The following is a 12,652-nucleotide window of genomic DNA, read 5'->3' as shown; positions in this document are numbered from 1 at the left end:
GTTACTCCTCTTATATTTCCAACAAATCAACATTCGAATGAAAATAGTTAACGATAGGGGGATGATGAAGTTATGGTTGAAAATGCATATATTAAGATTGATGATGGTTTAAATGGAAATGTCCCACAAGGTAGACAATTATTATTATTTTATTAAAGATTAAAAATTAATGTTGGGTATGTTTAAAGAATATAAAATCTACCACATGTTGCAAGAAGCTAACTATGTGGCAAGAAGGCTAGTGAATATTGACATTAAATTTTAAACAAATGATGCATTAGGATATTAACAACGATATCCCTATATCATGCATAATGATCTTGTAAAGGATGATGTTATAAATGCCTTACTTATTATGAAATGGTTGAGTATTTTGGAAGTGACAATTTTGGTGTTTTGATTTACTTGCCCTATTTTCAAGAGTATGGATGCTTATTCTTATGGAAGAATGGGGGACCATAATAAAATAGAACCCATTGTTTGTGACAAAAAAAAAAATGGACTCAGTCTAGAGTGAGATTTTAGTGCGAGGCCTAAATGGCTATATGGAAAAGCTTCATGGGGTCGATGTATAGGCCACCAAACCATTTATTGAAGGATGGAAGGAGGGTACTCTTAGAGTATATGCCATTGAGTTATAAATTGATAAAACATTAATTGCAAATATCTCATGCCCACTAGTAGAGGGTAGGAAGTTTTACATAGATAAGAAGTGTGTCAATGAAATAGTGGAATTTTTTTTAGCATGCTGAAAGAGACAGTGTAGAAAATAATACTGGTAAGGTTTATCATTGATATTCCCCTAAAAGACCCTAAGAAAATGTTGTTGAGGTAATTATGCATTAGCTGACCCTCATTTATAAATTTTTTAGTACTTTTATCTTCCATTTTGTTATCCTTAACCATTTTATGCACAAAAAGTGCATTTCCCTTTTGTTCTATTTGTTTTTGTTTATAAATCATTGTCTATACATGTCCAAGAAAAATATTTTTTCCTTTCTTTAATTGTAAAGATCTCATGCCCACTAGTAGAGGGTAGGAAGTTTTACATAGATAAGAAGTGTGTCAATGAAGTAGTGGATTTTTTTTTAGCATGGTGAAAGAGACAATGTAGAAAATAATACTGGTAAGGGTTGTCATAGACATTCCCTTAAAAGGTCCATGAGCAAATATTTCTAAGGTAATTGTGCATTATCTCACCCTCATTTATAAATTTTGTAATATTTTTAACTTTTGTTTTGTTATCCTTAACCATTTAATGCACAAGAAGTGCATTTCATTTTTATTTTATTTGTTTCGGTTTATAAATTATAGTCTACATGCTCAAGCAATTTTTTTTCCCCTTCTTCTTCATGAGAGGTTGATTTTACTTGTTATGGAATATGTTAGGGCTTTGCATTTAGGGAGAAACACTCCATCTAAAATGATAATTTTATTTAAGTAGAATTCTTTAAAGATACATTATGGGGCAACTTCCTCATATCAAGAGTTGATTCAAATAAAAGGAGACATCCCTCATCTACCTTCTTTACTCATAAAAAAGTTGCTATCTCTTATGGTGATGACTCTAACTACACATCATCAAATGATAATGTTTTTGATTCTTTAGAGCCTAGTGTTGTTGTCAAAGAAAATGAGAAAGCTATTTTTATCTTTTCATAAAACGAAATGAAACAAGAAACCCTCCGAGCCATCGAAATTGCTATGCAGCCAACATAATGACATTTTTTTGTAATTTATCAATCATTTAAAATTATAAAACACTTGTTTTTTGATTTTAATGTAATATTATATAATAAATAAATGCCTAATCACAATAATTTTTACAACTAGATAGACACTTCCAAAACATTCTATGCTAGACATACGAGGAAGTTGTCTATCTTAAAGCCTAATGCTAAAGCAAAGCCTAGTTCACTTATTCCTCCTTCTTAGGGCCTGTTTGGTTCATGGATTTGAACCAAAATTGACATTTGTAATTTCTAAATATTTCTAATCCATTGTTTATGTGTGAAAAATCAGAACTAGAAATGAAAAAATTAGTATTTGGATTCCCCATTTACCTTCAAATCCATAATTTGGTCTTCCATCTAAATGGTAGAATTGCTCCAATTCCCATTTCAATTCCAATTTACCAAAAACTTGAATTAAAAATGAATTGAAATGAAAAACTTTTGAGGTCCACCTAACCTATTGCTCACGTTGCTATGTTTGACACTCTACTCAATCGTTGTGAAACAAAAAATACACTAAACAAAAAGAGAGATCATATCCCTCCACAGGTGTTCAATAGAAGAAATATTCTCTGATTTTTCCATTTTTGAGCAAGCTATTACACTGAATGACATCCCTAGAAAGAAGTTAATTTTAGCCTTTGAAAATGGATGCATCCAGCCCCTTTACAGACAACCAAATCAAGCAAAGAAAACGAATAACAAACGGTTCCTAAAGACTTTGTGACTATTTCTTGAACACTTCTATAGCGTATCAAAATCATCATTGTCCTTTTTTACCATAGTCAATCATACACATGGTCAAAATGAATTTCTTTTCTCAAAAGCTTTTGTAAATCCCCGATCGAAACAATTTTGTGAATATCTCTTAATAAAGTTGACATCACCGTATTGCACACTTTGGTCAATTTGAACGACATCTGTCCAAGAATAATCCACATAATCCATAATCCTAGGCGTAACAAAAAACACCCGATTCTAATGAAGATATAAAGATACACTGCAACCTGGGATGAAATTCAGAAAGGCAGCTGTAATTTAGTCTGTCTTTCTATTAATTTTATCTCGCTTTCAGGCATGACGATGAACATAATGGTTGAATGTATTTTGTGCGAAAAGGTGTTATTGTCTGTCAGGCAAAGGCAATTTTCAATAAATAACTTGTATAAATAATAAAACATCTAACCCACTTGAATTCAATGTAAATAAATTTAATTGATTCCTGCTCGATTTCATTGTACTGTAATGAACGAAAATTTCTCTACTTCATCAAAATCTTTCATTTCTTTTTCATTATGGAATTTATTATTATATTATTTTAATAATATATTGAAAATATATTTCATCTATGTTTATTTTGGTTGGTATTCTAATTTCAGAACTGTACAAATAAACAGAGGAAATGTGTATTCTAATAATGAAATCTTGATCAATCAAATGGTCCAAATCAAATTCTGAAAAGCCAAAATCTAGATTTCAAATTCTAAAACTCCAAATCAAGAGTTTCAAATTCACATGGACATCCCTATTGACATGGAGAAATATAATGCAATTAAGAGGGGTTTATAGGTTCTTGGAAAATCCTAATATAAATAAAAATGTAAAAAATATGATGGAAACCTACGATTCTATATTTCTATGGATAGTAGCTGAAATAAATGGATTGAATGATAGATCTTCTCCTTCAAACCAGAGTCTTGATAACATCATAGCAAGTGACCAAACTTTAGCTAAGGGTAATAGCGATTTGAGGGAAGACCATGAGTAGTCTATTAACAAGCTTGAAGATTCTTTGAAGGTGATTTGGGATAAGCTAAGAGCTAAAACTGCAGTTAGTAAAATGGGGACGGATAATATCACTGAGGGTCTTAAAGAAACTGATTGAACAAGAAGAGGCTTTAAAAGTAATGTATAAGGATAACTCTGCTTCATCATTTGTTAGTGTGAATTTGGCCTAGAAAGTTCACCTCATGGATATAATTACAGTGTTGAGGATGCAGATGATACCAGTGAGAAGACTGAAAAGGCTTTTATGTTGGGACTATTAAAATTAGAAATCAATTACAAAAATAACAAAAGAGACACATACTTTATTGTAGTTCACTACAATTTGTGGCTACATCTATACTAAGAGTAGAGCAGCAATTTTATTCAGTCATAGTAGCTTGAGATTCATAAACTTACCTAGAGGAGTTTGGTGGATATGCAAAGAAGAAGAATTATATTGATCTTCTCCCCAAAACCATCATTCGATTCCTTATTGCAACCACATCATGCTTGTAAACCAGATTCTTCTCATTGCCATGAATCTTCTCATTGCCATGAATAGTGTGTAAGCTACCAAATTAGGGTTTTTTCAATTATCGTGAGCTGTAAAAATGGGGAAGATTATAAAGTGAAAATTAACTACTAGGGGAAATTACATGTATTCTTGTTGCACTACTCACTCACCTCAAATTCCTCAACATCTTGCATTACTATTTTTGTCATTTTTGGATCACGGTGGTATGTCATTGGGTGAACCATTACATGCTTTGGTATGAATTAATCAATGATCCTTTTTCACAATAAATTTAACAGGGATTTGCTTTCATATTTGTACATTATTGTTCAATACAAGACAAAGAGACTAATAAGAAGAAATGAACAGACATAACAGTTAAACTTTACATCCAATACTAACCTGTCAAGATATTAAGAAGGTGGTAAGATAAGAGTATCACCCCTATTGATAGCATAGTTAAGGTCTATTCCATTAACCTTGAAATTTTAAAAAAGAGGAAAAAAATGATAGTCCGGTAAAGCGTGTACATGTTTATTTTTGGTTTTGTTGCAAAGACTTAGATTTCTGATCTTTGTTAGAACAATTTTCTTTTAATCATAAACATTTTAATCCATAATATTGCTACTTTACCACATTCATCGAACTACAATAGATCATATTCATACTCGAGAACAACAATCATAGCTTAAAACCATGAGACCAAGAATTCATAATCACAAAATGACATGTTCATATATAATTACACTAGATTCCAACCCCAGCATAGTCCGATAGAAGTTCGACAGAACTTAGTACAGTACTAATTGACAGAAAATACAGCCATCCAGTAATAGCAGTGTCCAAAGACAACATAATGAAAACAGTGATGGATGGGTAGAGGACAAAAAAAAATAACAAAGACACAAAACAATACAAAATACCAAACACAGAATACAATGTGCTACCGCACAATAAAATATATTATATTTCATTCACTATTTTGTCCATATCAATTACATTACATGATGCCTCTATTTATAGAGGTCTTAGATCATTTTGGAAACATCTAAATTAGCACAAAACACAAATATCTACATGTTTCTAAAAAATACTTTGGCTGACACAACTTTTAGAAAATACTTTAGCCGACACACCCTAAACCTAAACCTAATAATCTAGAAGCATCAGACGATTAGTAGAAATTACTATTTCTAACACTCCCCTCTAATTTCTACTACCATATTTCATTGCATACAAATCCAAATCCCAAAAATTTATTTTCCAATAATCTTCATATCAATTAATGCCTTATGAATAGTGTCTTCCAAGGTTGCGGCCTTTCATTTCTACAATATTTTATAACCAATTGGCTGCAAATGATTTCCTCTTTTCATAGGATCTACTGATAATCTTGCCTCATCTTGACTCATCTATCACAAATGCCGATAACCTTTTGCCTCTTTGATGCCTTGCTCAGATTTGTTCCCCACTTGTACTGAAGTCTTCCTTATGCTTGAACATTTGTACTTGAATAAACTTCTGATCAGTCCTACAAATTTATGCCAATTTGATCCATAGCTCCATCCACAATCCATCTTTATACAACCTGCCATAGAATCATTTTTGTAATCTCTATTCCAACATGTCTTGTCACAATGATTTTTTAACCCACAAATATTACATGGATTTAAATCCCAACATCTATCCTTTGTATGCCCTTTCCTATTACAATGTGAACATTGCATAATTTTTATGCTTTCAATTGATTCTTTTGAACCTTTATTCATCTTTCAACTACCTGCATCATATCCAAGACCTGCATATTTTGACCTGACTATAGTCTCAATCTGATTCATTAATCCTTGCTCATCCTTTCTCAAACTTTTACTTTTGAAACCCATTTTTTTCATAATCTTCAAGCCAATACTATTATTATCATAACAAACATAATCTATAAACTTCTTGTCATTTACTTTCTTACACTTTTCATCACAAACACTTTCAAATTAAAAATGAATCACATTCACTCAAATCATTTGTGTCACAAGATACATCACATACAAATGGTTTTACACTCAAACATTCTTTCTCTTGTTTCAAAGTAGACAGATCCTTCTTTAGCATACTATTTTCCTCTTCCAATTTCTTCACATTTTCTTCTGAATCTTTGTTCATTTTCTCAACATCATCAAACAAATTTAACTTTTCTTCTAATTTTTTATTTTTCTCTCTAAGCTTACATGTTTCCTTCACCTGCCAATTATGTACTTCTTCCACAAATTTTAGCCTACCCTCTAGTTCTTCAATTGCATCTATATGGACACTAATTTCATTTAACAATTTAGATTTTTCTTCTCTCATTTCATTTCTTACATTTTCCAATTCCTTTTGCAAAATATCTTTTTCACACAATAATTTTGCATTTTCTTTCTTCACCATCACTAGTTCTTCTTTTAACTTGTTTGTCTTCTCTTTTTGAACTCTACCAGCTTTTCCCATTGAACTCAACAATTAAACACACTTTACTCTATTTTTTTAGAAAATTCTAAATACCTTTTTACTTCTAGAATTAAATCTTCAAACAGCTTGAAACAAACCTTAAGACAACTAGACTCCTCACAATATTCTTCTGCTATTATAATTTCTCAAATGTAATTAAGTAATTGTAAGAATTCACACCATACCGTTCTTGCCGACTTGCCCTCTTTCCTACTTAACACTTCCTGTGTGGTCTTCTTCATACTCATAACACAAACAATCCTCCCTTTAGTAGCACCAACACACCACTTGCTCTTTTATCCCAATCTGAAATTTTGTCCAACCTTCTATCAGATAGAGCTTTGATACCAATTTGATGGATGGGCAGAGGACAAAAAAATAACAAAGACACAGAGCAATATAAAACACCAAACATAGAACACAATGTGCTATTGCACAATAAAATATATTATATTTCATTCATCGTTTTGTTCATATCAATTACATTACATGATGCCTCTATTTATAGAGGTCTTAGATCATTTCTGGAAACATCTAAATTAGCTGACAAAATGCAATTATCTACATGTTTCTAGAAAATACTTTGGCTGACACAACTTCTAGAAAATACTTTAGCCGACACACCTTAAACCTAATCCTAATAATCTAGAAACATGGGACGATTAGTAAAATTAATATTTCTAACAAACATCGCCAAAAAATATAGGACATCATTTGAAACATACTGAAATAAAAGACACAGTCCAGGCATCTGCCATTTGTTCCAGAGAACAGTCACATTTGTAATGAGAGCCCATCTATATGAAAATTTTGCTCTGTACGAATGAATATGAAATCAGATATATGAGAATCTTTGCCACGGAAATACCGTATCCTTGTTTTATCATATAGTAAAATCAGAATTAATTTTTTTAAGGATTTAAGTATATTATAGTTTTAATATTTGTGGCAAATTATGTTACCATTCATCTTCGAAAACAGGTATATAAAACGATTGAATCAGCTCCATAATCAGTTACCAATCAACAAGAGATATGATTGAACCAGAAGCGTTACTAACGAGTGTATGCCCTGTTTCGTGAGGGAATACCAAACCAGGCATCAGATGGACAACCTGTGTTGTAATTATCTTATCAACATTTCAATAATGGCCAATGATTCCTATCAAACAGAATATAAAACGTGTAAATAGCTTACACCAACTCTAGGAAGTGTCTGAAGCCTCATTGTGTTGAATAATGCTTGTTTTGTGTTGTTTATATATACTTTCAGAAGTCTGAGGATGATCAGGAGTTTCCGAAGGAGGCTCAATCAACAAGAATTCCACTGCAGTATTATTCTCCGAATTGGAGCACTCTTTCAACTGTTGAACCTGTACACTGTACCATAACGAAATACAGGCGCCAATTCGAGAAAACAGATACCTTCAGTTGAAGTCTCGCATTCTCCTCCTCGAGACGGTTTCCCTGGTTCCATTATTACAATTGAGCCAAGAAAAAATCTAATGTATCTATTAATACAGCTATGATTTGGGCTAAGACAAACTTCAAAGTTCATTGATATTCTAGTAATATTCTAGTATGTTAACATATGCATCCCACTACACTCGTTACTCTTTCTCAACTAGCTAAAACAAAGCACTGGTGCAAAAGTTACCCATGAGGAAAAAGTGAATTACACTCTTATAATATGATGAAAAAATAGAAAACCTACAATAGGTTCTTTATAAGGTTGAAAATGATATAGATGCCTTTTGTCTATATTATACATCTTTAAGTCATAGTCCGACCATTTAGAATGGCTATAGCAAATTTTTACATTAACTTTGTTTGATGGCCTTATCTTTTGAATAGTAAGAACTTAAATGTTATATCTTTCAATTGTAAGAACTTAAATGTTTCTGTATGCAAAATACTAAGTTTTGTATTAGAAGAAAATGAATTTGATTTTTAACATAATCAGTTTACTTATTTAGGGTTTTAGCATTTTTTCAAAGATTTCCATCATAACTTTATCATTTTATTGTAGTCAAAGTTTATGAGACATTATAAATTAAAAGTAAATATTATACTGTTTTCATGAAAAATTACAAATGAATATTAAATCTGAATCTTTAAAAAATATTATAGATAAATTTAAGCTTCTTAGGATTTGATCCAAAGTTTCTATAATGAGAATTCATTGCTTCAACCAGTTAAGCTAAACTCCTTGGACTAGATGTGAACCTTTTTTATTTTCATATTCTATGATTATATACCTTTCTTTTATGATCAATATCAAATAGAAAAAGCTAAGATAATTGCAGCTAATGTCAATGCATCTATTAAACAATCATATGTATCAAGATGTGAGAATGATCATTCAAAATATATTAGAGGACAATATATTTTCTACGATGAAATGACTCGTGCTTGCTAGTTGAAAGATGCTTAAACATCACACACTAAGACTTGATTCCTAAACTAAAAGTGTTAAATAGTCAAAGTTTTATTTTTCCAGGCTTAATTTCTAACTTAGTGTGTGATGTTTAAGGGTGGTTGAAAGATTGTAAAGGTATTACTATGGCAATGAGAAGATAAAGATAAAGAAACAATGCAAACCACAAGAAAAAAAAAACATTATTCTATCTAATGGTTATCATATTGAGCCCATCATATACTTTTGTTCATTGCCTCTATTAATAATTTTCTGCATTATCTTAACACTAAAACTCATGAAGCGTTGTCTTTATAATAATCTCAAGTTTATGCTTAACTATTTCTCCATATTCTAAGAGTTTCTTTTAGTTCACATTTGTGGTCTTACTTTGTTGAGAAATATCACGGATAAGATGTCCACACCTTATGTGACTTGATGTTCCGATGCTTCTTGGATGATTTGAAATGGAATAAAAGGTGGACTAGGATAGTTTTAAAAGGAGGACAAGTCTAATATTAAAGAGATCAAAGGGCTTAGCACAAATTAATAAATTATGATATATCAACATTATGGGTTGATTTTGTAACAAGAGCCAAAAAAAGAAATAAAGGTTTTTTTGCAATATTAATGGTAGAAAGAGAAGATAGGAAACCTAAGGGACATAAGCATTAATCATAAAAATTAAGCTACTACTTACAAGGAGCAATGTCAGAAAGGCCTAGTGAAAAAATGCTATTTCCATGGCAAGTCAATTTGTGATATTGCTATTAGGCATGGGTCAATGATTTTGAATGAAAGACTACACCTTTAAATCTTGATAGCAATATCACAAATGCCATATGACCTATGTTTCGATAGTTCATGGTGAAAGAGTCTTAAGTAGGCAATGAAGTGGAAGATATGATGACAACATGTGTAATCATTTTAGGCTTCTCTTGTACTGAGATCTAGTTATGACTTTTTTAGTGGATGTTTAATCTTTTCTAAGGTGTTAATTGATATTCTTAGTTGGCTAAGATGGTCTAGAAGACTCATGTGTTACTTTTGGGAGAGACTTTTGGTGTTTGGTGTGTCATCCAAGAAACTTGGAAACAATGTAAAATTATAATGAGACATCCAATTAACTTTGTTTACTATTATTTATCATTTGAATTAATCAAATACAATTAATTTTTGTATGAAAATATTTGGAAAGACAATATGTTAATGACTTGTCTTAATTATTCCAAATAATTTTTTTTAAACATTAAAAAAATTAAATAGCAAAACATTTTCAATATGAAAATATTTAATAAGGACATTACAATTAATTTAAAGAAAATTTCCTTTCTCAAATGTAGCTTTTAATTAAAAATTTGCATGCATTTGAAAGCGTCATTCTACATTATGCTGAAGAATCCCTTGGAGTTTTGATGAGCGTTTGCCAACTTAGATGTCTCAGGTTGTGTAAAGGAGAAGTTTGGAAGAATTGGGAACTGAAAGCATTCTCATTTCTTGGGTATGTTTGATTTGCAAATACATATTAAATTTTATAGGCAATACATAAATTATGTATGCAGTGCGTGCCAGTGCCAAAAAAATGTAAATTTAACATTGAAGTGTGATAGAGTGCACTAAAGATTAAATTTTAAAATGTTGTGCGTGACGGTGAGATTAAAAATAAAATACAATTATTATGAAATAGACGAGTATGAAAACAAACTGATTATAAGAAGATTTTCATGATGATTGACCCTCCTAATGTTGTGTTGGGATAAGGTGACTCAGCCTTACCACATTTTATTGCTTTATTTGTGCTTGCTAAATGAAACTGAATTCTTCCACAAGAAAAGACTTCGAGTAGAAAAATGGAAGCTTCTGTTTTTTGGTATTTTATTCTCTTATGTTTTGTTTTATGCAAGAGTTGTGCATAAGGAAGTTTCTAAATAATTTGTAGATGCGTTGAATGTAGACACTTTAGAAACTGTTTCCTCTTGTATGAAAACTCTATAAGTACAAAGCATTGTTGTAGAGAATAATGAGAGATGAGAAGTTATTTGAACAGGGTTATGCTGCTAGATTTTCTCTAGAATGGAGCAAGATGTAAATCTCCATGTGAAGGCTGAAAATGTATTGTAATTTGTTGCTGAATAATACATTAGCTTGATGGTTTGGAGGTTGGGGTTTTTACCTAGAAAAGTTTTCTCCACATATATTTGTGTTTTCTATTTTATCTCATTCTTCTAGTTTTATGATTGTAGAATAATAATCTGTATGTCATAATGCTGCTGAATTTTGTTTAGATCAGTAAATTGCAATCACTTTCCTTTAAGATTTTTATTGTGAGAAATCAACTATGTCTATTTTCACTTTTATGGCATAGTAGTATGCATTTTTATTTTTTGATTAGAAGTTGTAAAGGAACTAATGTATACAGGATGGGATGTGCATATTGATCTTAGATACGCATGAATTCCTAAATGAAACAAATACAAAGCAATGGTTTAAAGTGTTACCAATATAGAAACTATAAGATAAGAAGTCCATGTTTAGGGAGATTTGAGGCACCAAATATGACCCATTAGCAATGTCAAGTGATAGTTTCTTGAGATGCACACAAAAGGGTGGGTGGCTACAATGAAGGAACGAATTATCGACAAGGGATTGAAGGATAAAAAATACCTAACATTTACATGCCTTCTACAGAGACCTAGCCAGAAAAAGAAAGTGCGAATAGTAATAAATGTAAATGTACATCATACTCAACAATTTAGGTCATATCATAGTATGGCAGTGAGCATGTCCAAACCCTTGATAGTTGGAAGCAAGAAAGTGGACAGTCATAATGTCTTTGATGGACAACAAGGCATAGGAGTGCATCTAATAAAATTTAGCATTCACGAGCTTTGTTCTCTTTTAAGAGTGCCACAACAACCTCCAAAAGGGTAGCAGTGAGAGTCCATAAGATATTGGCAAGGGCAGCCAATCAAAATTGCATGATAATACTTTGTATGAAGTGGAAATGAGGAAACAATCATGAGTAAAGTGTTTATTCACCTTTAATATGAAAGAGTAGACCACCATGGTTAGAAAAAGGCTAAGGACCTTAGAACGATATTATGGGAAAGAAAGTTTCATGATAGAGGTAAATAGTAGAAGACAAACATAAATTTTTTGTTCATAAAGATATTTTGGGGAAAGTCATGAAGATTGTTCAAAGGAATGTCTTGCCTAATCCCTTCCTAATGTAGATTCTTGATGGCAAGGACTGTAGTGATGGGGAAAGAATGAAAAAAGTCTTAGATATCAAGAGAGACAAGTAGAAGTGGAAGTTTGAGAAAGGAAAAAGGCTCGATACTTTGTCATGAAAGTATGATAGTTATCATCAAGTATACATGTTGAGTGAGTGGATTCTATCAAGAGACTATGAGAATACAGTGATAAGATTGGCTCAAAAAGACAACTTGAATAGAAGAGTGCCATATCCTTAGTTATTCTATGAGAGATCTATGCTTGCATTGACAAACATAGTTAAAGGATGATAGGGATCTTGAGAAACAAAAGAGATTTCCTTGGCAAACTGAATGAGGCACAGTGAAGATAGTATAATATGGTATCTTGGAAATAATAGAAACCTTAGGAGGGTTAAAGCTGATAGAAAAGATAATGAAAGCTAAGGATATGGTTAACTTTACAAGGTTGATATGATGGTAGATCTTGTTAGAGTAATATTTTGTTTCCTTATTACTTAAATCATTTT

This window comes from Cupressus sempervirens, chromosome 10 (genome assembly GCF_028749045.1).
Source record: "Cupressus sempervirens isolate cs-2001-9-10 chromosome 10, ASM2874904v1, whole genome shotgun sequence".
Lineage (NCBI taxonomy): Eukaryota > Viridiplantae > Streptophyta > Pinopsida > Cupressales > Cupressaceae > Cupressus > Cupressus sempervirens.
The sequence above is the reverse complement of the archived record's forward strand: the minus strand, read 5'-3'. Positions refer to the sequence as shown.